General features: G+C 35.9%; 2 long non-coding RNA genes across 2 annotated transcripts in view; both read left to right on the forward strand.

Annotated features, from left to right (window-relative positions):
* The window catches only part of LOC115835200, a 683,509-nt gene that overhangs the window by 102,518 nt on the left and 554,851 nt on the right, over nt 1-26,140 (forward strand). The window lies entirely within an intron of this gene.
* The window catches only part of LOC105739837, a 43,315-nt gene that overhangs the window by 8,768 nt on the left and 8,407 nt on the right, over nt 1-26,140 (forward strand). Inside the window, exons 3-5 of the long non-coding RNA XR_001115820.1 lie at nt 8,641-8,799; nt 10,588-10,709; nt 15,930-15,984. This is a non-coding gene — a long non-coding RNA (uncharacterized LOC105739837). The remainder of the gene's footprint in view (nt 1-8,640; nt 8,800-10,587; nt 10,710-15,929; nt 15,985-26,140) is intronic.

Here is a 26,140-nt window from a genome sequence, read left to right on the forward strand (position 1 = left end):
ATTCCTTAAATAATTTTTCTTATGTTTTGTCTATTCTACATTTAAGTCTCTGATGGTAGGCAAATTCAGACATATTTCAAGAGAGAGAACATTTTACTGTTATTGAAAGATTCTTTAATCCCATTTTCAAATATTTGAAATATTTAACATAATTGATCTTCTCCAAATTTAGACAGACAGACTGCTCAAACTCATAGTCATTTCAATGAATGAAAGTAATAGAAATTATAATTGAGAGAAAATATTACCCTAAGTGACAGTGCCGATATTCTAGAAATCAGAAACAAAATACAAAATGGGCTTGAGAAAATTGGTTCATTTTAAAAAAAGATATTTAGTAAGGGCCAATCTAAGGTGGATGGGGGCAAAAAAAGTTTAAACACAAATCCAGTTAGGTGCAATAAAAAATAAATTTTGATGCCAATGCACTTAATAGGCAGTATAAATAAAATGCTTTTATGAAATATAGCCATGTGATATTGTAATCTAACCAAATATGTTAGGTACCAGGTAGCATTCCTTACTATTTTATTCTGTAAAAGAAGAGGATTGTTTTCGTTTCTACTGCTCTAGTTCATTATTTTATTCTTGTCAGAAAGCTGTAGTGCACTTAGAGGTTAGGACAGGATTTTAAGCCCTAGAAAGCCAGGTAATAATCAAAGAAAAGTCATTTTTAGGTTCCCAGGCTGAGGTAAAAACATAGAAGTCCGGAAACGGTTTAATAATGAGTAAGCAAACAGGAAGTGAGAGCAGTGAGCCACACAGGCCAGCTGACTTAGATGATCATGGCTGGCTCAGAGATGATGGAAGTGAGAATTCAGCTGTCAAACCAGGAGTGCTGGCACCAGAGATTACAGTGGGTGTGTGGGAAACCTATCATCCAATTCTTTGCCTGCAACAAGGCATTTGAGATTCATGACCATTTCAAAGATCTGGTTGTATGGACTCATTCACCTGACCCTTTGGGTTAATGCTAAGAGAACTGCCACCATTTCCATTATAACAAAAGTACCCTTTATTGAGGAATTGTTATATAGTGGGCATAGTATATGTTAGGTAACAGGGGTACCTTAATGGCGCCAGTTCTGGGTTCTTCTCCCCTCCTTGACTGGGCACTGTCTGAACCTGTCAAAGGAGGGCCAATCAGAAAGAATCATCTCCCGCCTTCCCTTGGGCCCACCCCACATAGGCCCAAGGGGTATAAAACCCAGCACACCAGCAGCTCTCTCTCTCTTCTCTTTTCTCTTCTCCTCTCTCTCTTCTCTTCTCTTCTCTTCTCTCTCTCCCCCGCGCAACCTGACCTCTACCTCTCCAATAAAGATCTCTTGGCTGCCACCGGTGTCGTCTCTGACTAGCCTGTCGCCCTTCAGTATATGTATCTGCTTACTCACTTATTCCCTTATTCTATATATGAGTATTGAGTTTAGAATGCGCCAATTACTGTGATACTTATAGGATACAACAGCAGGTGAAAACAAATATGGTCCTTGCTCTCACAGCTAGGATGATATATATAATGTATATAACTTAAATAAATATAAATACACATGTAATTTAAAATGTGTTAATTACTATTGACAATAGAAAGGGGTACTTGGAATATAGGTAGATGACGAATAAAATTTGATTTATGTTCATAACCTAGTAGAAGTCTCCTTTTACAGAGAAATAGGCAGAGGTGTGGAGAAGCTAATTCCCAAAGTCACAGACCTACAAGGTGAGAGCTGAACTCTTCTGTATAGTCTTCCTGGTCACATACTAACTAAAACAAGACTCATACAAATGTAGAACTGAAACAGAAACTTAGATCTTGTATAAATTAATTCATTGATTTATTCAAATAATATTTGTTGAGTGGCAGCTCTAGGTACAGGGGACATCATAGAAAAAGGCCCTCTTTTTTGTGCAAATAAGACTTACATTTTAGTGGGTAAAAATAGATGAACAAACTGGCTACCTAAATATCAGTGATAAAATAATAGCAAAGAAACAGACTCGTATGATGGACAATGACAGAATGGCTCCTTTTGCTTGGCAGTACCAGGAAAGGCCTCCCTGAAACCAGAACAGGAAGAAGCAGGCCCCTCAGAGGGCTCAGAGAAGAGTCTTTCTGGTAGAGGGAATTGCTGGGACAAAGGCCCTGAGAAGGGAATAGCTTGCATGTTTGAGAGACAGAAAGAACCTCCGCGTGGCCAGAGTATCAGGAAGAGACATGTAGGATGAGTTTGAAGAGACGTTCAGGGTCCAGATTACGAAGGACCTTGTGGGTCAGGGGTTTAGATTTTACTTCAGTTGAATGAGAAGTTTGGGGAAGGTCATTAAAGGAGACAAGGTGAGGAAGACAGGATATGATTTGAGTTTGTTGTTGTTGTTGTTGACAGAGTTTCTCTCTTGTTGCCCAGGCTGGTGTGCAGTGGTGCAATCTTGGCTCACTGCAACCTCCACCTCCTGAGTTCGAGTGATTCTCCTGCCTTAGTCTCCCGGGTAGCTGGGATTACAGGCATGCACCACCACGCCCAGCTAATTTTTGTATTCTTAGTAGAGACAGGGTTTCACCATGTTGGCCAGGCTGGTCTTGAACTCCTGACCTCAGGTGATCCACCCACCTCAGCCTCCCAAAATGCTGGGATTACGGGCCTGAGCCACCACATCTGGCTGATTTGAGTTTTAAATGATCACTCTGACTGCTATGAAGAGGATGGATTGAAGGAGGCTACCATGAATAAAGGGAGTACCCAGGGGGGCACTCTTATATGCCTCACAGGTAAGAGAGGATGGTGGCACTAATGAGGCAGCAATAGTGGAACTGGCAGGAAGTGAATGTCTTAAAGACCTTTTTATTAAAGAAAATGTCAGATATATACAAATTTAGAAAAAAATCGTAAAATAAACTCTGACACACCCATCACCCACATTTGACCATTATCAACTCGTTGCCAGTTTTGTTTCTTCTATAGCTCACCAACTTTTCCACATTATTTTGCAGCAAATATAAAATGTTATATCATTTCATCCATAAATATTACAATGTAAATATTTAACAGACAAGGATTTATATTTTGAATACAATACTAATTTATGCCTAAACATAAATAATCTTTACCTTTTGTTCAGTCCTTCTGTTAGATTTTAATCAGTAGCAACTTTTATCAAGTACAACTTTACTGCTAATATGTCTAATTTTATGTATGTATGCATTTTTTATTGATACATAATAGATGTACATATTTTAAGGGCAAATGTGACATTTTGATACATTCGTATAATGTGTAAAGGTCAAATCATGGTAATTGGAATGCACCTCACCTTAAATATTTATCTTTTATTTATGCTAGTAATACATGAATTGTTGTATCCTCTCTTCATCCTCTATTCCCCTCTACCCTAGTGTTATCAAATATCCTGTCGGTGTTCAAATTTCTTTGTCTTATGACTTTTTAATGATTTATTTGAGTCAAGGTCCTTATGTTCATATATTGCATTTGGTTGAGGTGACATTTATGTCTCTCTTGTTATTTTCTTTTCCTTGTAACTTATCCATTAAAGAATTTGTGTGGCTTCATTAAGAGTGTTTGCCAGTTTGGACTTACCTAATTGCATCATAAGGGTGTCATTTTATGTGTTCCTCTATCCCCTGTGTCTTCTGTAAGAAGTTAGAGCTAAAAGTTTAATTGGGTTCAGGTTTAATTTTTTTTCTTTTCTTTGCCAAATGTCCTTCCATCAGGAGGCACACAATATCTGAGTGTCTCTTTCTGGGATGTTAACAATTGTTGATAATCATCACTCAGATCTCTAAATTAGCAGTTGCAAAATAGTGATAATGTAATTCTATTATTCAGAAGTAGATGGTTTTGAAACATATTTTAGAGATAGCATAGATAAGACTTGCTGATGGAATTCTGATGAGAGGAAGAGAAAGACAGAAATTGAGAATGACTCATTCTTTCGGCTTAAAAAGTTAGGTTGATGGCATTGCCAATTACTGGTTTGGAGAAGGTTAAGAGCAGCTTTAGGGTATGTGGAAAATAAGAGTGAGGGATTATATATCTTATAAATATCCAGGTGGACACCTCAAGAAGGTGGAATAGAATTCAGAAAAGGAATCAGAACTATATAGTATAGTCACAGTATATACTTGTATTTAAAACTGGGGTTCAGGTTGAGATTACCTAGAAGGAGGTGTTTAGAAAGAGAAGAAGAGAAGTTTTGAAGACTTATAAGGAATTTTTACCAGTTGATCCCTAAGTAGAACCATGCTAGGAATTGAACAGAAAGGTCAACTTGTCTCAGGAAGCTTCTCCAGGTACAACAGTATAAATCGAGAGTAGGAGGCTCCCTGTATGATACAGAGGAGAAACATTATGCTTGCTTTGGGACAAGTAGTGCTAATCTACATAAGGCATACCCTTGGAGATCAGGAAGAATTTCTCCCTTGTCTGCAAGGTGATATCCACTAGAAAGCACTACAGTGGGTGGAGTTACAAACCCTACCTCTACTGTGCTAAGTGGAATTCTATCATGGCTCCCATGGCCCTTGTCACGTGGTGTTACTCCTGTGATTAAGTTATGCTATGTGGCAAAAGGTGTTTTGCAGATGTAAGGTTACTGATTGTTGACATTAAAATAGAGATTACTGGGTGTGCATAACCTAATCACATGAGTTCTTTAAAAGCAGAGAGTTTTCTCCTGCTGGCGGAGTAGGAAGTCAGAGAGATTCCAAATGTGAGGATTTGATGCACTATTGCTGGCTTGAAGATGGAGGCAGCCACATGGCAAAGAAAACAGGCCAGCAAGGAAATGGGGATGTTAGTCTTACAAGCACAAGCCACTGAATTTGGCCAACACCCTGAATGAGTTTGGAAGTGAGTTGTTCTCCAGAGCTTACAGATAACAGGACAGCTTGCCTAATACCTTAATTTTGGTCATGTGAGTCGCTAAGCAGAGAACCCAGGCGAATCTCTCCTTCCTTCTGACCTACAGAACTATGAGATAATGAATGGGTAGCGGTATGAGCCAGTAAGTTGTGGTAAGCTGTAACTCATTGTTAGGAAACTAATGTGCCTATGACATGCCAGGCACTGTGTCCGCCTACTAGGAGGTATACAAAGATAACTATGCAAAATCCCGGCTTTCAGTTATTCATCCATGTAAAGAGAAGAGGTGGAACTGGGTCTTGAGAGTTAAACCAGATCTTTTCTTCTGTGTGAAAACAAGCATCTCAGCCCTAGTTCCTGCTACTTCTCTTCCCCTGTGATAAAAGAGCACACACCTGGAAGCTACATGACTAACTGACATAGCACGTAAATTTGTTGTCTGTATCAATACAGAATCATTGAAGACTTAAGCTGGAATGTTGTATAATGAATAATATCTAATATTTGCTCAAATTCATTATTATAAAAAAGTATCCCAAATCTACAATTAATACAGAATAAGTATAATATCATGCAGTTATGAGATATTGGTGTCCTCTTCCTAATGCACAAATACAAGTGTGAGCTGAAAAGATATACCTGCCTGGGTTATAATTAGTATTTAATTGATCATAGTGCACCTGGGTTGTGGTAATGTTCTTGTCAGCACTGTTTTAAGTCAGTGAATGTGTGTGGTTTTAAATTATTTTTTTAAAAAGCCAGTGCAGGACTAGGAACATTCTAATCAATGACATCATTTTGATAAGGAATATATACTATATAGTAGTCAGATAAATTTTATGGAATGAATGTTCCAAAACAAGCAGATTTGGCAGTGCATGTTCACCCACTGGGTGTCTCTAATATGTTAGAATTTGATGTGTAACACATTTGAGTGGGGAGTTTAAGTACTTTCAAGATCCCTTTCTGGAGGATTTTTTGAAAACTAAATTCTTTGCAGTGCACTATCAGATCATCAAGAAGTGACACAAACTTGTACTGGTAAAGTCACATCCTTTAACTACACATTATAAAAAATATATGCTTATGGTCTCTCTCTCTCTCTCTCCCTCTCTCTCTCTCTTTCTCTCTCTCTCTTTCTCTCTTTGCAGTAGAGATGGCAACTGTCTACCAAATATTTGTGCGTCCCCTTTCAAACCTGTCACTAAGAGGCAGCTACCTAGGCCAGGACTGCATTTCCCAGCAACCCTTACAGTCAAGTGTGGCTGTGTAATTTGTTCTCACTTATAGACAGTGTATGTTCTCTAGTTTCTTTTCTTCATCTGCTAGCCATAGGCAGAGGATTCTTAGGCTCTAGCCTGAGTTCCCAAATAACCCCATGGAAGATGGCAGGCTGACTAGGAACACATACGTTGGACGATAACAAAGGGTCAAGTAAATTTTATTGTGTTAAACAAAGAGATGTGCGTGTGTGTGTGTGTGTGTAAAGCATAAAATGTAATCATTCTGAACAATTGCTTATAATTTTTATAATCTGAACATTTCATACATCTGATTAAAATCCTCTTATCAGGCATCAAGATATCACTAGTATTTTAAACCCATGTTATAAACAGAAAGTGTAATGAAAGTCATATTCAGTTTTGCTTTTTATTTTGAAAAAATGAAGCAGATCTTTAATTGCAGTGTGTAGACCATTGCTTGTATTCTTTTATCATTAAAAAACATAACCGGATAATTATTTTAGCTCTAGTAAAGAATTTCTGCTTCCATAATTTATCTTTTGTTGATGTCATAACACATAAATTTCAATCTTCTTTAATAAATATTTAGTCCCCAAAACAAGAATAATATAAAAAATTCAACAAAAATTTGTAGTCAACAAGTAATGCTTCTTTCTTAATTAATTTTTAAAAAATCAACAAGCATGCATCGCTTAAATGGAAAAAGTCGAGAATTTTCTTTAACTGTATTGAAAGGTCCCAAAGTTGTAAAATAAGCCCTGTAATTAATCTTTATTAATGAATGAATATAAAACAAAATAGTCTGGGTTTTCTTTACTAAAGGCCACTTCTTTACCATATACCACTCAGAAATATGAAATGATATAAGAAACTTTTCAGAGAACACATAAGACTACATATTATTGTGAAAGAAGTTTAAGAATCAGAAAAATTGAAGTGGGATAGTCTGATAAATTCAAATATATTTTCTTATATAAGAATGTCAATGGATAAAAGCTGATAATAACAATGTTTTACTATTACTTAATTTGTCTTTGAGTTTTATGTCCTGATTCATTATAGCCTTCTCTGGAAGGGGAGGTATTGCTTTCACATGGTTTGAAAACTAAATTCTTTGTGGTGTAGTGGGTAAAACAGGCAAGTAACAACTAAAGTAGCAATTATAATGCAGTATGATGTAGCCCACTATAGAGAGCAAAAACAATGATAAGGAAGCATGTAATGGAAGAAGCAGGTAACCAAGACTGAGAGGTCAGAAATCTCCTTGAAGAAACTATGTTTGTATTAAAGCCCAGTTGCTGATGAAAAGGTGGCCAGGCGGAGTCAAGGAAGGAGTTTTCTAGGAGAGAGTATAGCAGGAGTTGAGGGCAACATGGAACATCCAGGCTACAGTGCGTGAAGACTAAAGCAACTCCATCTTGGATGCAAATCTGCCATGTTGACTTCTGATTAACCTTGATTCTGAGAATTCCTCTCAGATTTCTACTTCATCTACTGTCACTGTAAATTCTGCCCTGAGGTCAAAACAACCTTGACCATACATCCTGCCCTCAGGCGGATTCACATAGCATTCTTGCCTTTCATTGAGGGGTCCAGTTCAATTGTCCTACACATTCCTTCCCTATGGTTTATAAGCCCTGAGCATATAAGGTAACAGTGAGAGGATCCACCATCTTGTCTCATGGTCAACTGCGATGCAGACATGGCTTCTGTTCACATGTCCCTATTAAATATTTCTTTCTAAGAAACTGTATTTGTCAGCCTCTTTCTTCAGCGTCTCAGCATCCTGGGCTGTTGGAGGTAGGTTTGTGTAGACATTCTCACCTCTGGAACAAGGTGTAAACAGGATGTTAGTTCACACAGCCTTGTAAGTCATGTGAAGAGCTTTGAGCTTCATCCTAAGAGCATTGGAAAGCTAATAAAGGCTTTTAAGCAGGATAGAGACACAGTATTGTACTGCAGGATGTTTACTCGTGTAACAGACTGGGAAAGAAGAGATGGGCTGTCAGGTTACCAGTGGTAGAACGAATCCAGGGAAAAGATTATGGTGGCCAAACTAGGGTAGTGGCTGTGGGTATGAAAGAAGCAAAGAGATTCAAGAGACACATAAGGGTGTCCATTGGATTTAGTGACTTTAGAGAGGAGAGGCAGGAGCTGAGGTCTTCTTGTACTTTCTAACCACTTTTTGAGTGGGTTTCTACTTAACTCTTGAGGTCAGCTTACTAGCCCCTCGCCTGATCTCAAATTGAGGATTTTAGTCCTATCTCAGACCCAAATGAGAAGAAAAAAGCCATCAAAGCCTGTCAATGTGGTCTAACATCTAATCTCTCCCCTTCAACCCAGGAGCCAGGAGACCATCCCAAGTTTGTATTTCAGATAGTTCTGTTTTCTACAGTCGATGATTGTTCCTCATTCCTGCTATGTACCAGAAACTTAGGAGTTACTCATAATTTGAGATGGTGGGTTTTGATGTACTCTGACACATGAAGGTTTTGTGCTATTTTTTTCCCTGCTCCCTTCAGATTTACTCTGTGGCCCTCTGAGACTCCATGTAACAGCAACTGCATTTTAATACAATGGCAGCTATGAAAAACACAAAACTATCAGTCATTGTCAAATACTCCATAAATGGAGACAGAGAAGGGGTTCAGTCCTCTGTGTAACAAGGACAGAGGAGAAAGGTCAGTGATATATCATGTGGTATAGGATTTTCCCTTAAGCAATCTTCCGCTAAGACTTGCTCACAGTGTGGAAGCTTTTGTCTGCCCAGAGACTGAATTCTAAAACCACTCCTCAGCTTAAAGTTCCAAATATTCAATGATCTGTATAGCATTGGAGAAAGTGAAGAAGGCGCTGCAAATGCATTTAGGGAAAAAATTAATTTTTGCCATTCGTGAAGTCCAGGAACTAATATTAACAGTTGTTTAACTTATGAAAAATTAATTAGATGACTTATAAATTATGTATGTGGGAAAAAGAAAATCTGTCAATGGGTGGTTTGAGGATTCAGAAGAGCACTTAAGTTGATAACAAAAGGTATTTTGTGCAGCAGGTCACATTGGGGTAGGCTTTTATTCTTCTTTTGTGCCTGAAAATGGTGAATACAGAATTGTTCTTATGTAACTCCCTGATAGTGAGGGAACTAGTCATTCCCATAACACATTTATCATTATGTGTGTGTCTGCTATTTAGAAGCATAGAAGACAGTAGACAAAAATTTAACGAGAAAGTCAGAGAACTGAAAGGTCGCTAGAAAAGCTAGAATATCTGAATGCTGAACCCGTCTGCCTAGCAACATGGCACAACCTCATAATGAGCCCTTCTCCCAGATCTCTTGAGAAAAGAATAAACACAGCAACCCCGGAAGTCAAACTCATATATGTGATGTAGAAATTAAACAACAGATCTAATTCCGAAACAAGTTTAGATTTATCTGTATTTTAAAAAATATTGTAGAGCAATGAAATATATTTTCTTACTTAATCTGACTTTTAAAGGAATATTTAATTTATGGTACTTTTTTCTGGTTAATTTTATCTTTTCCATACCAAGTAATATAGGCAGTTGCAACATCCATGAACAGTTATTAATTGGAGCACAAGGTACTAGAAATGTTCAATCTCACTTTGAAAGACACATTACAAATATGAATATCAATTAATATGCCTTTAAAAAAGTTATATAAATCTATTTTTGGGAAAATGTTTATTTTGAATAATTAAAAATGAAGGTGATTTAAACTCAAAATAATTTATTCTGGTTTAAATTTTATAATGAAAAGAAAAATAACGATGATTTAGGAAACAGCTGTTCTGAGTTAACCGTATATTTATCTTCACTTTCAACCTTTGTAGGCATAATTGGAATCTCTAGTATAAATCAAATAACAATCTTCAATTAGTATATCATAGATGATTAAGCATTGTATGAAAGAAATCAAATTCTGATATTCTCTGATTTTCTACAGCTATTTCCCTTTTACTCTTTTCCTTAAGCTTCTTAAAGAAGAGATATATTGTTTTCTGTATTTAAAGAAGATGATAGTGCAATTAACACTAAGCAGCAGTGTCTCAAATAAATAGGAAGACATTGATAAATTTGGCCAGAATTACAAAGACTTCTAAAAGAAAAGTATTAGTATACCTATAGGATGGTCTAAAATCCAGAGAATACTTTTCTCCACGTACTTAATAATCAGCTATCATTTATAATTCCAGGTGGGTGTGGCTTCCTTCTTTTTAGGGAAGACTGACTAAGGGCTTCACTGTAGTATTGTAGTATTCCACTGGTTTTCAAGGTAATATTACCCTTGAGATTTTATCTTATACGTAGGATTCTACAGAAAAAAAAATATGCATGAAAATATTAACTGCAACTTTATGGTCAACTCTAAGGTCCTCTTTTAATCCACAGATGCCCAAATACTAACTTAAAACTGAGTGACTGAAACATGTCTCATTATATTCTAGGCATCTGCAGTGTCAAATCTACAGAGACAAGTGCACCTGGAGACAAATGACCAGACTACCACAAAACAGAAGCTTAATTATGTTCACTTACATTTTCAAATTATTCCCAACAAATTACCCTAGTAGGTGACACATCCATCAAGCCAAGACTCTAATTTCACATTCACAGTAATGTGTTTCTGTAAACTACTATAACAAGGTTTTAACTAAATTTTCCAATTTTCCCCTTGACCTTACTATGCTGAAATATTGCAGGCTGTGTGTTTTGCAGTTTCTCCAATTAATTTCTGACCTTGGTGCTGCCTGGGCACAATGAGGCAAGTGAAGGGTGGAGATCAGATTTAATTTTGAATTTCCTGACTGCTGCTGGTGTGTATCTCAACTTGAACATTACTTAAACATGTTATTTTTGGTCAATGACTTTTTTATGCAGCACACTGGGCAGATATAATTAAGCAGGCTAAGTTTTGTTCTCAGCTGTCCTCTAAGTTCTTGCATGGGAACTTGGAGTCTCAACAGGAAACACCTGTATGGTGGTTGTATACCAAGCATTCCCAGAGAATTAATATGTAACATTGTTCCTGAGCTTCTCAAGCTATTCCCCAAATAGAAATGCCCAGCTGTATTTGAAGGCTGTATTTTCAATTACTAGTGAAAATGCAAGCCTTTAGCTTAAAAGTAAACTTTATTATAAAGATCTATTTGGCTTAGCTATATCAAGGGTCAGCCACATCATTTGTTTATTTCATCATTCAATATTAGACTTTTTAAAATTCAAACAACCTTTATCGAATGCCTACTCTGTGTAAGGACTGTGAAGGTATAAGAGAAATCAGACTTAGGCCAGGCGCGGTGGCTCACGCCTGTAATCCCAGCACTTTGGGAGGCCAAGGCAGGTGGATCACCTAAGGTCAGGAGTTCCAGACCAGCCTGGTCAACATGGTGAAACCCCATCTCTACTAAAAATACAAAATTTAGCTGGGCATGGTGGTGGGTGCCTGTAATCCCAGCTACTTGGGAGACTGAGGCAGGAGAATTGCTTGAACCTAGGAGGCAGAGGTTGCAGTGAGCCGAGATCATATCACTGCCTGGCCTGGGTGATAGAGCAAGATTTTGTCTCAAAAAAATAAAAAAATAAAAATGAAGAAAGAAAGAAAGGAAAAAAAAGTGTGTGTGTATATATATATATATGTATATATACATACATATATTTGGTGGTGTTGTTGCTGTTTTTGGTTCTGTCTCTCTGGTGGGCCCTGTCTAATACATTGGGGTCCTTTGTCAGTTTCAGCCCCAGCTAAGGATGGGAAAATAGGTTCCTCCCAAGAACTTGCAGTTACAATCTTCTCTCATTCAGCTGTAGAATTTAAATTTACTACAACAGAGATGTCTAGATGACACCTACTTAAGAAATTGAAGTTATCAGGGATCTGTTCTGCCCCATGGAGTATAACAGAAGCAAGCACAATTCTAGTCAATGATGATACATGTTCCCCCTAGACCTCACAGTATCCCTACAGATAAAGCATCAACTCGTAATAAAAAATTAGGATTTGTATCCAAACCCACAAGTAACTATTAAAATTCAATAATAATTTTAAAAAACTATATAAGTTGAAAAATTGGCAAAAAAAATCTGAATAGACACCTCATCAAAGAAGATATACTGATGGCAAAGAAGCTATGAAGATATGATGAACATTATGTCATTAAGGAATTGCAAAGTAAAACAATGATGCAACACCACTACATGCATATTATAATGGTGAAAATCCAAACACTGCCAAAATCAAATGCTGATGAAGATGTGGAGCAAGAGAAACTGTCATTCATTGCTGGTGTGAATACAAAATGGTACAGCCACTTTGGAAGATGGCTTGTCTGTTTCTTACAAAACTAAATATAGTCTTACTGTAAGATCCAGCAATCACATTTCTAGGTATTTAGCCAAATAAGTTGAAAACTTATATTCATACAAAAATATGCACATAAATATTTAGAGAAGCTTTATTCATAATTGCCAAAACTTGGAAGGAAGCAAGATATCCTGCAATAAGTGAATAGATAAACAAACTGCAGTATATCCATATCTTACTGAGTAATTACCACTCACGGGTTTCAAGTTACTTAGTGATAAAAAGATGTGATCTGGCTGGGCGCCATGGCTCACACCTGTAATCCCAGAACTTTGGGAGGCCAAGGCAGAAGGATCGCCTGAGCCCCCCCAAAAACTTGTAGATAAATGTGCATAGTAGCTTTATTTAAAATATTTAAAAATTGGAAACAATCCAAATATCCATCAACAGGTGAATGGAAGAACAAATTATGTTACAATAAAATACTACTCACCAACAAAATGAAAAAACAATTGATACATGGTACAGTATGAGAGAATCTCAAAATATGCCAAGTAGGGGAAGCCAGACAAAAAAGAACAGGTGCTGTATGATTTTATTAATATAAACATATAGGTTAACATGAGGGCTCATTTATGTCATCATAGGCTTTATGAGAAAATATCAACAGCAAGAAAAATAATTATAGAATGTCAAAATTGGAGAGTAAGAAATAAGATGGAATAAAAATACTATAAATAAAAGAAATGAATATAAATTAAGATCAGCATGGTTGAGGATTTTTCTCCAGTAATGTTTAGGGCATTGTTATACATAGAGTAGGCAAAGAGTTGGATCTAACTAAGTTTGGAGTTTGGTGAGGAGAGTGTGTCTAAGAGCAAAGCAGCAAGTGACTGAGGATATATAATAGGAAGTTATAAGCAGAGTTCAAGGAATATAAGCTGAAAGTAGGAAAGTAAAATTTTGAATGGAATTAGGGTCAAAGATAGTAGAAAATTCCAGTATAGCCAAAGAATTATTGGAATTTGAGTACTAGAGACAGTGAGCTAGAAAAATAGGAAGCATTACAATTAGTCAAAAAAGTAGGATGGTTGCACCTGAGACAATAGAAGGGGTACGGTTATTGGACACATCATTATTTAGGATATTAGCCTGAGAGTGGGTAGCTAATGTGGGATAGAGGGCAAGATCATTGGAGCAGAGAAGTCAAGGAACCGAGAGGCCAAGATGTTGGAAGAACAGTCCACATGGATACTGAAATTGCAAAGAACAATGACAGTCACGTAGGATAGAGTGACAGTACTCTGCTAAAAGAAACTTTTAACAAATGACAGGAATAGCCCAGGGAAATGCACAGAGGCAAATCTTATAATAGGATAGAAAGAGCTTCAAAAATGAGGCTTTTTTAGGGAGTAAGGAAGGTAAGCATTTGGAAATGGTAATTATCAGTAATAACTTCTCCTCATCACCAGATCTAAAGACGAGATGACTGTGGGAGGAAAAAATGCTCCATTTGAGAGAGCTGCCAGGGAAAGAATTTCGGGGGAGAAACAGGTTTCCCTCAGATAAGGAAAGTGAAGAACACTCACAAGACAGTTTGAGCATATAGAGAATTTCATTGGTTACAGATGTGAGTACCAAGAAATATTGACAAAATTGTTTAGGAAGAAATCTTGTTTATGTGTGGGCTATGGATAGATTTTGTTCTGTAAACTGTGTACTTAGGCAGATGTTTATGCGTAGATGGTGGTTGTGGTTGGCTTCCCATTCAATAAAGACAGCCTCTTTATGGTCAATATTATCATTTACAAACATCGAAGATCTTTTTTTTCCTACCATTATAATGTCTGTATGTACATATGTATGGCTAATATCACTAACCTGGCCACAATTAACTCAATTAAAAACCCATATATAACCCACATAGAGAACAGAAGTGTCAACACAGGTACAACATAATTGGCATATCTCAGATGGGGAATAGGCATTAACCAGAACTTGTAAGAACATTTAGCTCCATAGTTTCCTGTTTGTCTGCTTAAACAAGCATCTTCATACAGCTCTGATATTTCTCAATATATTGAATAGGATATGCTCATTCTCATTGACTAGAAGGTGCAATTCCTATTTTAGTGAATCCTGGTTCCCCATTGCCTTATTTTACACAAAGCATTGTGCATTACAAGTGCAGAGGAAGTTTGAGGGATGAGGTTGGGATTGAGATTCACTCTGCTAGGACACCACTCGCTTCACTTTTCCCGAGATTTAAGGAGGGCAAAGGGAGCTGCCAGTGCCACGAGCTAGCTCCCACATCAGTAGCCCACCTCTCAAACTTTAAGTGGCCTGAAGAAGGAAAGTTAATTGCTCTATAATTACAGCCTTGGCTGGGTAAACTCATTTTCAGGCAGGTCATGGAGACAAAGAGCTTGCGTATTGTCTTTCCATGCGGCGACATTCACAGTGGGATGATTTTGTATGCTTTGAGGATCAAGAATCCCACTATCCTGTCCTATGTGTGATCAAAAAATTCTTAATATTTTTGCATTACATAACTTAAACACTAGACATTATTTTTCTATTGAACCCTGTTATTTAGCCTTTGCATAGTTAAGGGATCTAAAAATTGCAGTCATCATATGCCCAAAGTTTTAATGTGACTAGATCAAGCTGGCATATTAAAAATTTTAAGGAACTGTTATTCAAAATATGCATCCTTTTAGGAAACTTTAAAATTTACCAGCAAAACAGTTAAAGTGGAATTTATTTTCTTCAAGTTCTTTTATAATGTCTTTAAAAAACCCCAAAAAACTGAATCTCACTATTCTTTATAGAGAAAAAAAAATACTGTTTTTAAAGATTTATGCTACTTTTAGTTTCATAATATCTCTGGAGACTATAAATTGGTGCTTTCTACAGAACAATATATCAAGCTTGTTCTTTAAAGTCTAAATATCTGCTAAAATTAGTATTTAAAAAAGAATAGAATAGCTATATCATTTAATTGTCTATTATTCTGTCATTTAATCAATTTATGCTTTATTTTTATATCTCATCAAAACAATAGCAATGTTCAAGAATTTTTAGTCAACTTCAGCTTGAGCAATAGTGTTTAAGCATGCCTATTATGCAAATTATTTTTCAACATTCTTAGAAAACATATCTGTGTTGTTATTGTTTTATCATTTCTATCAGTTTAGATAGCAGAGGTGTTAGTGAAACTCAACACATCTTTAAAATTTTTCTGAGATCTAATAACTGTTCATAAGAGAAATTTCTCTTTAGGAAAAAAACTTCACTGATGTTTGAAGCCTAAATTCATTCCATAGACAATAATCAGGAGTGTAGTATATGTCTGGCAGTCTACCAAACAATGAGAATGTGGATATGAGAAACATAGAGTCCTCTAGAGAGACAGGGAGAGATTCCAATAGTTCAGGGAACTCTCCTCAATGAGAAAGTATGTTTAAGTTAAATTTGTAATGTTAGTTTTGCCAGGTAGAAGAAGCAGAGTGGAGAGAGGACATTCCAAATAAAATGAATGGTATGTATGAATGTGGTATGTATGGAGTGATGGGGTACAAGTATAATAATTCAGTATGGCTGACATGTGCTTAATAGGGAGAACAATGAGGGAAGGGGCTCAAAGGGAAGGTACCTGTCAATCACGAGGGACTCTACCTGCCATGGGATTTGTTATTTGTCTCTTGGTGATGGAAAGCCGTTGAAGGATTTTTTTTTTTTTTTTAAGCAAAAGAGGGCTGGACCAAATTTATATTTTAAAAATTGTTTTGGCAATCATGATCATCCTCAAGTTATCAGTTGAATGCTTGCTTATATGCATTATCATAGTTAATCTTCAAAAACACACTGTGAATGAAATACTACTATTATTCACATTTTACAAATAAAGGAGTTAAGGAATGTGTCCAACATCATTCATCTATTAAGTGATGGCGTGTTGGGATTTCAAACCAGGCCTTTTAAACAAAGCCCCCTCTCTTAACTTCTACATGTCACTGCCTGAGTACATTCTACTGCAGTGCAAAGGATAGGGGATGGGCAAAGGGACTATTGAAATAGAGTAGGTAAAAGAGTGGTTAATGAGAAACAAATAAACTTAAGAAATATTTAAGAGTAGAGTGTCCAAATACCTGGTTATGAATTGGATCCATCAGCATTTGAACTGTCTGAGAAATATATTGAGAAATATTTTATAATTTTAATTAAAAAGTATGATTACTACATTATGATACAATTTGTGTGCAAGTCTCCTCCTCATTCTCTGGGGCTACATTGTGAGTGATTCAGCTTATTTGCTGTCTGGTTAGCTGAAGCCTTATTATACAATCAATGCAGATCAGTACGGCCAGCTGCGTGGATAAAATTTATATGAGCTTGTCCAACAGGAGATAATATACAGATACACTATATTGCTCAAATTTTCTTTTCATAAATATAATATTCATGCTTTTTGTTCAGTTTTTATCTTTGCCATATCTCTGTGTTTTTTCAGGAAAGAAATATTTGGTGGGTTTAATAGGCTGATTATTCTAAATCAAAACCTTTGTTCAACACTGTTTTGTGATAATTAAAAGAAAAATACTGGTTTGTTGTAAAGAAAGCTATATTTGTATGGTAGAAGGACTTTTTTTCTAGTTTTTATAGTCAATAAACATACTTGTACATTTACATCTAAAATACTAAATGCATACCCAAGAGTGTTCAAATATTTCATGATATGGTTTGTTTCTGATAATTCACTATAGTATGCCCTAAATAATTGTATCTGGATTATCAATAGATTCCCATCTAACTCAGTAAAAAAGGCAACGCTCTAACCATATTCTGTGGGGTCTTTCATGACTGATCCAGCTGTTTCAGTTCCCCTGTCCCCTTTTATCTACCCAACATCATTTTCCATCCCCCTCCCCAGTCACTTACTCTTCCTGGCCACATTGACTGCTTTCCTTTTCCTTAAACATGCCAAGCACTCAAGGTCTTGGCAATTGCTGCTCCCATGATTGGGACTCTTTTCCTTCAGTTATCCAGATGGCTGGCTGCCTCATTTTCTTCGAGCCTTTGCTTAAAATATTGCTTGATCAGGAAGGCCTCCTAAACCACCCTACATATACCACTTCTTCCAAAACTCTTTCTCTCTTACCCTGTTTCATTTTCCTTCATTGTACTATCCCCATCAGATACAGTATACATGTATTTGTATATTTGTTTGTCTCATAGCACTAAGATGTAATGTCCATTAAGTCAATACCTAGGATATAATATTCACTGACTTTGAATGGAAAAACATGTCAATAAATGAACAACAGGAAATTTTTTCCACCTAAATGTACTGCTCCTCCAAATTTGTTTAAAGTGGTTTAATGTATTTTTCAATTGCTTTATCTTGGCAACATGGAAAGAATATTTAGCATTATGAATACTCTATGAAGGGATCATTGCAAATATTTAAGGTTAAGTCAGTGAGGCACAGATTTAATTTTGTTTCGTTTTTAATATACCATTCACTTCTTTGAAAGCAAAATGTCTTTTTAAAGAACAAAAACTATATTAAATCCACACTATCTAAATAAAATATAAGGATATTATAGGTTGTCATCAAAAACATTTTTCGTATTGTCAGTACATATTTTGCACACTATAGTTTATTAAGTATTGGGAATTTTTTTTTGGTAAAAGCTAATTAAAGAATCCAAAGAACCAAATTACCAAATTGATGAAGTCAGGGTGAGAGGAGTTAATTAAAGTTTTATCTGTTGGTGTGTAAACAGGTGGTCATTGCATTAACCCAGACTGAAACCCAGATTGAAAAATTCAAGAAATAATTAGGGGAAAGGAGAGTAGAGATGGAAAAATACATTGGTTTTGATATCCTGTTTTACATCCAGTTTTAGTTGTCCAATAAGTAGTAATCAGAATTGTAGATCTGAATCTTAGAAGTATGTTCTGGAAGTAAATATTTTATAACTTTTAGAATATATACAGTCATTGAAATTATGTGGATAAGGAAGATTACTTAGGGAGGGTGTATATGTCAAGGTGAGAAGGTGGAAAATATTATTTCATAAATGCTTAGCTCACCAATTATTTTTACCCCCATTACAGTTATTTATTTTTCTTTACTGTATCTGCATTTATATTCCTCCATTTTTGCTGTTTTTAATTAATTTCTTTTTTCTCAATAGGTGATGCTAGATGTATTTATTTTATCACTTTATTCAAACAATCAACTTTTAGTTTTCATTAACATTTTAATTGCTTTTTTGTTTTCCATTTTTTTGATTTTTACTCTTTATAATTTCCTTCCTTCTACTTTTTTGAGGTTTACTTCATTCTTCTTTTTCTAGTTTCTTGAGTTAAATGCTATGGAAAGAGAAAATTTTAAGTGTCATTTTCTTTAATGTAGTTATTATATATATACTCTATGTTCTGTGATTTAGTTCTTTATTTTTTAAAAATTCTGTTTGGCTATTAGGTCATGGTTGAAGCCAAATACTAAGCCTCTAATTAGCACTTGTCAGTGAAAATCTTTGGCAGAATAAAAGATTGTTGAATGTACTGCAGTGTGTGTCAGTTAGCTATTGCTATCACAATGCTGTATAACCAGCTACTCACAAATGCCAGGGACTTAAGACAGCCATAATTAATCCCGTAGATTTGTGGGCTCACTGATGGGCTCAGCTGTATGGCTCTGTTGATCTCAAGTGGGTTTGGTCTTTTGTCTAGGGTTCAGCTGGAGGTGAGTTGATGTAGGTTTTATGTGGCTGGGATGGCTGAATTCTTCTGCCCAAACAATCATGTTTTTCTTGTGGCAATGGCAAAGGTGAATGAGAGCTAGCTCAAGAATGCAAGCACTTTTCATGTTGTTGGTCATGTGACACCCAATAACACTCCATTGCAAGTTAAGTCACAAGACAGAAACCGAAGTCTGGGGGGCGGGAATACATAATCCTCTTTAGTCAGACTGCAAACATCTCTTGTCACAGAGAATGGGTACAGGGGTAGATGGAGAATAAGAGCTTTTACTGAAATTAATTGAAAACACAGTACAATTATAGATAGCTTGACTCAGTACTATTTTTAAAAGCTTGATGACACCAGGAGAAGAAAGCTAACCAATGCTCAGATGAAGAACATTTTGTATCAAATTTTAAAATGCTTTGAATGTTATATTTTAAAATATGCTTGTCATCATAATTGTCCTTTGCTCCTTCCTTTTTCAGAAGCCCCCTGAAACACACACACAAAGTTGAACCTTACTTCTTGTGAAATTAAATGTTCATTTCAAAGCTGTACTTATGAATCGGTGGCAAAGCAAACACCATGAAATCAGTCTCTATACTTGGATGTAGACAAATGGTATTCCACTGTTAGAAGTATCTTAGATTCTGTCTCCAACATTAATATTGATCATTCAATTTTTTGTTTCTTGTTATTTATGTGGCATGTTGTTTCCCTTCTCTTCCTTTTAAACTTTTTGAGTCATTTCATTTTAGAAGTGTATTTACTTTTTAACAGTCTCATCCAATAATCTGCCTTTTAATCCAAAAATTTAATCCACTAAGTTTTATTGTGCTTACTCATTTATTTGGAATTCTACCTACTAATTTTTCTGTTTTCTCTTTGTTTCTGATTTGCTTAATTTTGATAGTTTATTTGATTTTTCCTTTCTTCTTTCTTGCTTTCTATTGAATTGGTAATATTTTTCTCCTTTATTCCCTCTACTAGTTTGGAAACCATACATTGTATTTATATTTTATTATCACATACATATTTGACTCTAACTTTCTACAACTCAGAAATTATTCTGTATCTCTAGCTGATTTATTTATTTATGTATGTATGTATTTATTTGTTTTGACAGAGTCTGACTCTGTCGCCCAGGCTGGAGTCCAGTGGGGTAATCTCAGCTCATTGCAACCTCCACCTCCCAGGTTCAAGCGATTCTCCAGCCTCAGCCTCCCGAGTAGCTGGGACTATAGGCGCACGCCACCATGTCTGGCTAATTTTTATATTTTTAGTAGAGACAGGGTTTCACCATGTTGGCCAGGCTGGTCTCAAACTCCTGACTTCAGGTGATCTGCCGGCCTTGGTGTCCCAAAATGCATGAGCCACTACACCCAGCCTCCTGCTGATTCTTAAACAAGACAAGGTACTACATTAAACCTTCCTCCTATTCTGCACCCTTATCTCCATGTGTCTCTGAATATGATGTCTGTATCACTTTATAAGATTTTTCTCTTTACCCTTAATAACCTTTATTTTTTGCCATCATATATTTAAACACAGGCTTATTTTTACTTAACCGTCTTGGTACTTGATGTTCATGGTCTAAGTTTATCTTTCTTCAGATCTAAAAGTTCTTAGCTATATACTTTCTAAATATCATTTTTCTGCCATTCCTTCTATTTTCTTTCTTTCTTTTTTTTTTGGAGTGCCAATTAGCATGTGCTGAGTCTTCTCAAACTCTTTTCCATCTCCATTAACCACTTTTTAATATTTTTAGTCTCTTTATCCTTCTGCAATATTCTGGCAGAATGCCTCAGGATTTCCTATGTTCACTAGCTGTCTCTATTACTAAAAGCAATTGAGAGGTTTTCTGTTTTAGTTTTTTATTTCATTTACTATATTATTTGTTAGATTTTTACTTCATTATTTTTTTCTTTTCTTTCTTGCTATTTTATATTTTCTTTTTTTTCCTCCAGTGGTCTTGTACTTTTTATATCTCTTTGAAGATCCTTAACATATATGCTTCAAATTGATTTTCATATTTCTCTATTATATTTTCATTTTTTATCTAGACTGAATTTATCTCATGGCTGCTGTTCCTAAATTGGTATTCTTCACGAATTTTGGAATATGGGTTCCCAGATCCATCTTGACTGGAAGCCTGCCATGTTCTGTAGTGTGGCTAGGGGGCCTCTATCTCACATCAATATTGTAAATAGTGCAAACCAGATGCCAAGCTATTGGGTGGTGTAGTCTTCACCTCATTTCTTGGCATTATCTATTTCCTCTTGTCCCCCTAGTGATGCAATTTTATAATAGTTCTAACCATTGATTCATATGCTTGGTGAGCACCACTGTTCTGAGCTTCCATCATGGCAGGGAGAGCCCCACTGAAGCACCTCATTTCAGGTTGTGAGTTCTTACTTAGTCACATTTCCAGCAGGGCACTTTCAGTTTTTATCATGCACTGGAACCCAAACTGCCAGTAGGCTCTACTTGCTTCCATTTCTGGAAACAGCAAGCCCTATCTACTTTGTGTTTTGTTTCTATTTCTGATGAAGAACATGGATATTTTGCCTTTGAGAGTGGTTTTATCTTTCTGATTTCCTGTATTTTGCTTCAATTAAAATTCTGATGGGAAATGGGTGTGATTTTATAATACAGGAACTGGATACTGTTCATTTTTTGATAAAGTGGAAATGGCAGATGTATTTCATTAAGCTAATTAGTATTCTGGCTATCACAGTTGCTAGTAGTGATGCTCATGCTACTCTTACTTAGGCAAGTAGTTCAGTGGCCCTTGGATGGGGAATGAAATAAGAATTTGGTGCAATTTCCTCTGTATAATGAAAGTAAGACAGCTAAGTTACTTTTTGAAATACATACTTTGTTACATATACCTTGTTGATTCTAAATATTTGTTTGCTGAATTTAATGACATTTTATTTAATTTTATTTGTTGGAAACCTGGGCTTGATACCTCATTGTCTGCCAAAGATCAGATGTCCTCAATGTAACATTCAGTAAGCAGGACCAAAATATACTTTAAATATACTTTGAAACCTTGTTATAAAAGATTAATGATCTTTCATTCAATGGGTACTTTTTTTTCTTCCTTCAAATTTTCATGTGACTGATAACTTATCAATGTGTATTGTATGTTATAAATGAACTTGTCAGAAAAGGAATTATAGATGTCCAGGAACCAGAGATAACTTAACCTTGAGACTCATTTCCCATGCCCCACCCTGGATAATGTACAGAATGTTCTTTTCTTAGGGAAAAATGTTCATTATTGTCAGAAAATGATTATTATAATACATTAGTCTCAGAGTTATTGGTGTTTTATATATTGTAAGGTTTATTGTGCTTTTATAGTATACAAAGATATACAGGAATATATGGGATACAACCGCAATAAGTACAACATGAGAAGTTACCATTTTGCTCTTGATGTTATGAGAATATCATGTTTAACGACATGCTTGTAATGGAAATGGAAGGGTCATGATTCAGATAATCTTCAAAGGGGCTTGAATGGTAAAATGTTTGATAAATTCTTATTGCACTTGGCAAAAACAAATATCTTCCACCCAGAACAATTTCATATATACTATTTAAAAACATCTCCTGTATTTCTGAAGTTGACAGTTAACATTTTATGTAGCATGTGAACCAATTTTTCTTCAAACAAGAATTCAAGTTGTTAAACAGCTGTCGTTGTTGTAAGGAATTTTTACCAACAAAATCATTGGTAGAAGTAATTCATGGGGATAAAATAAGGGCGAAAAAATTTACCAAAACAGACTAAGTTAAATTAGGAGACTTGCATCTTATTCAATGAGTCCAATCTTGAGATGCTTATAAAAAGAAAAAAAAAATGAGGACAGTCTCAAAACATCCATAGCACTGGGCGTATAATGTTAAAGGGAGAATTGTGAGACCAAGGCATAAAAGAACAAGAAGGAAGCCTGGGATTTCAGATCTCCTAAACACCATGGCTGCTCCACAATTTCTGAAGAAAAAGGGGCTCAAAGCCATCTTTTAAATTAGTATTAAAAGCCTTTTTTTTTTTTTTTTTTTTTTTTTTTTTGAGAAGGAGTATTGCTCTTGTCACCCAGGCTGGAGTGCAATGGCACGATCTCAGCTCACTGCATCCTCTGCCTCTTGGGTTCAAGTGATTCTCCTGCCTCAGCCTCCTGAGTAGCTGGGATTACAGGCACCTGCCACCACACCCAGCTAATGTTTGTATTTTTAGTAGAGATGGGGTTTCACCGTGTTGGCCAGGCTGGTCTTGAACTCCTGACCTCAGGCAATCTGCACACCTAGGCCCCCCAAAGTACTGGGATTACAGGCATGAGCCACCTCACCCAGCCAAAAGACTTTATTTTTAATATATATATATTTTTATTATTATACTTTAGGTTTTAGGTACATGTGCACAATGTGCAGGTTTGTTACATATGTATCCATGTGCCATGTTGTTTTGCTGCACCCATTAACTCCTCATTTAGCATTAGGTATATCTCCTAATGCTGTCCCTCCCCCCTCCCCCCACCCCACAACAGTCCCCGGAGTGTGATGTTCCCCTTCCTGTGTCCATGAGTTCTCATTGTTCAATTCCCACCTATGAGTGAGAACATGTGGTGTTCGGTATTTTTAATATTTTTAAAATAATTTCAACTTTTATTCTTTAATTGTAGATTCAGGGATGCATGTGCAGTTTCGTTACATGGGTATATTGCATGCTGCTGAGGTTTGGGGTATCATTGATCACATCACCCAGGTAGTGAGCATAGTACCCAGTGGTTTCTCAACTCTTGACTTCCTCCCTCCTTCTCTGCTCTAGTAGTTCCCAGTGTCTCTTGGTTGCCATCTTTATGTCCATGTATACTGAATGTTTAGCTCTCACTTATAATTGAGAATATGTGGTATTTGGTTTTCTGTTCCTACATTAATTTGTTTAGAATAATGACCTCCAGCTGCATTCATGTTGCTGCAAAGGACAGGATTTTCTTCTTTTTCATTGCTGCATAGTATTCCATGGTGCATATGTACCATGTTTTCTTTATCCAATCCGCCACTGATGGGCACCTAGGTTGATTCCATATCTTTGCTATTATGAATAGTGCTGCAGTGAACACATGTGTGCAGCTGTCTTTTTGGGAGAATGATTTATTCTCTTTTAGGTATATATCCAGTAATGGAATTGCTGGATCAAATGGTAGTTCTGTTTTAAGATCTTTAAGAAATCTCCAACTGCTTTCCACAGCAGCTGAACTAATTTGCATTCCAACCAACAGTGTGTAAGTGTTCCCTTTGCACCATAGCCTTGCTGGAATTTGTTGTTTTAATAATAGCCATTCAGACTCATGTGAGATGGTATCTTATTTTGATTTCAATTTGCATTTCTCTGATGACAAGTGATATAGAACATTTTTTCATATGTTTGTTGGCAAATTTTGTGTGGTTTTGAGAAGTGTCTGTTCATATCCTTTGCCCACTTTTTAATAAAATTATTTATTTTTTGCTTGTTGAGGTGTATAAATTCCTTACAGATTCTGAATATTAGACTTTTGTCAGATGCATAGTTTGCAAATATTTTCTGCCATTCTGTAGGCTGCCTGTTTATTCTGTTGATGTATTTTTGCTATGCAAAAGCTCTTTAGTTTAATTAGGTCCTGCTTGTCAATTTTTGTTTTTGTTGCAATTGCTTTTGAGGACTTATCATAAATTCTTTCCCAAGGTTGATGTCCAGAATGGTGCTTCCTACGTTATTTTCTAGGATTCTTATAGCTTGAGATTTTACATTTAAACCTTTAATCAATCTTGAATTAATTTTTTGATATGGTGAAAGGTAAGGGTCCTATTTCATTCTTCTGTGTGTGACTAGCCAGCTATTCTAGCACCATTAACTGAATAGGGAGTCCTTTCCACATAGCTTATCTCAAAGCTACTTTTTTATAACACTTTTCATATGATATAGGAAAACATCAATTATATATCTCAAAAATTCTGGGGAGAGAAGAAGTTGGAGATTATAGCCAGACCAATTCCTTACTCTTTTCCCCTGTCTGATGCCACCAGGTATTCCTAGATCCAAATGTCCCAAAAAGAGCCTATGTACTTTGTGTCCTATAAGCTGCCCTTCTATTTTATATACTGATTAATACAAAAATGCAAAAATCCTGCATTGACAAGTTCAGTGCTTCAGGACCATTCTATGAAATAAAATAAGAGAAAAATTTACAACTTAGGGCATTGGAAATAGGTTCTTGAGGTTAAAATAGACCAGGTCAAGTCACAGGCTATGTGGGTCACCACCAGTAAAAACCGAGCAGAGGTGAGGATGTCCTAGTCTTAAGTGGCTGTAATTGATGATATTTGCCTTGAAATCAATAGGTCCATTTTATGTATATTCACCTGTACTAACCGCAACCAAAAATATGGAGGGAAAAATAACTAATAGACTTTTCTTGGAGGGTGTGGTGAGAAGGAATTACAGTGTTTAAATTGAAATGAGATGAAAATCAGTGTTCTCTTACCTGAATGGCAAAGGTTTTCAAATAAATTTGGTGACTCAAAAAATAAACATTTTTATTAGACGTAGGTTAACTCTTAGATAACAAATAAAATCACTTTCTAATAGTATAGATTTTTAAAAATTATCAATATTCATGAATATTTGCATGAAATTTTTGTTTGTCCTACTTGAATGACTACTTGGAAGGCACCTACAGAAGCATCCACCAAAAGCTGACAGATGCTGCCATTCACAAGTAGCTTTGAAAATAAACATGAAATAACAATTACAGTTTGGGCTCTGTTAATTAGAAAGTTAGTGGGCTTTTTTTAATAGGCCAAGGATGCTGGATATGTCAAAGCACAGTATTAAAAACTTTTAAATATCTTTTACTATATATAACTTACTATGCCTAATTAACTACCTC

The sequence above is a fragment of the Nomascus leucogenys genome, chromosome 5, assembly GCF_006542625.1.
Source record: "Nomascus leucogenys isolate Asia chromosome 5, Asia_NLE_v1, whole genome shotgun sequence".
In the NCBI taxonomy this organism is placed as follows: domain Eukaryota; kingdom Metazoa; phylum Chordata; class Mammalia; order Primates; family Hylobatidae; genus Nomascus; species Nomascus leucogenys.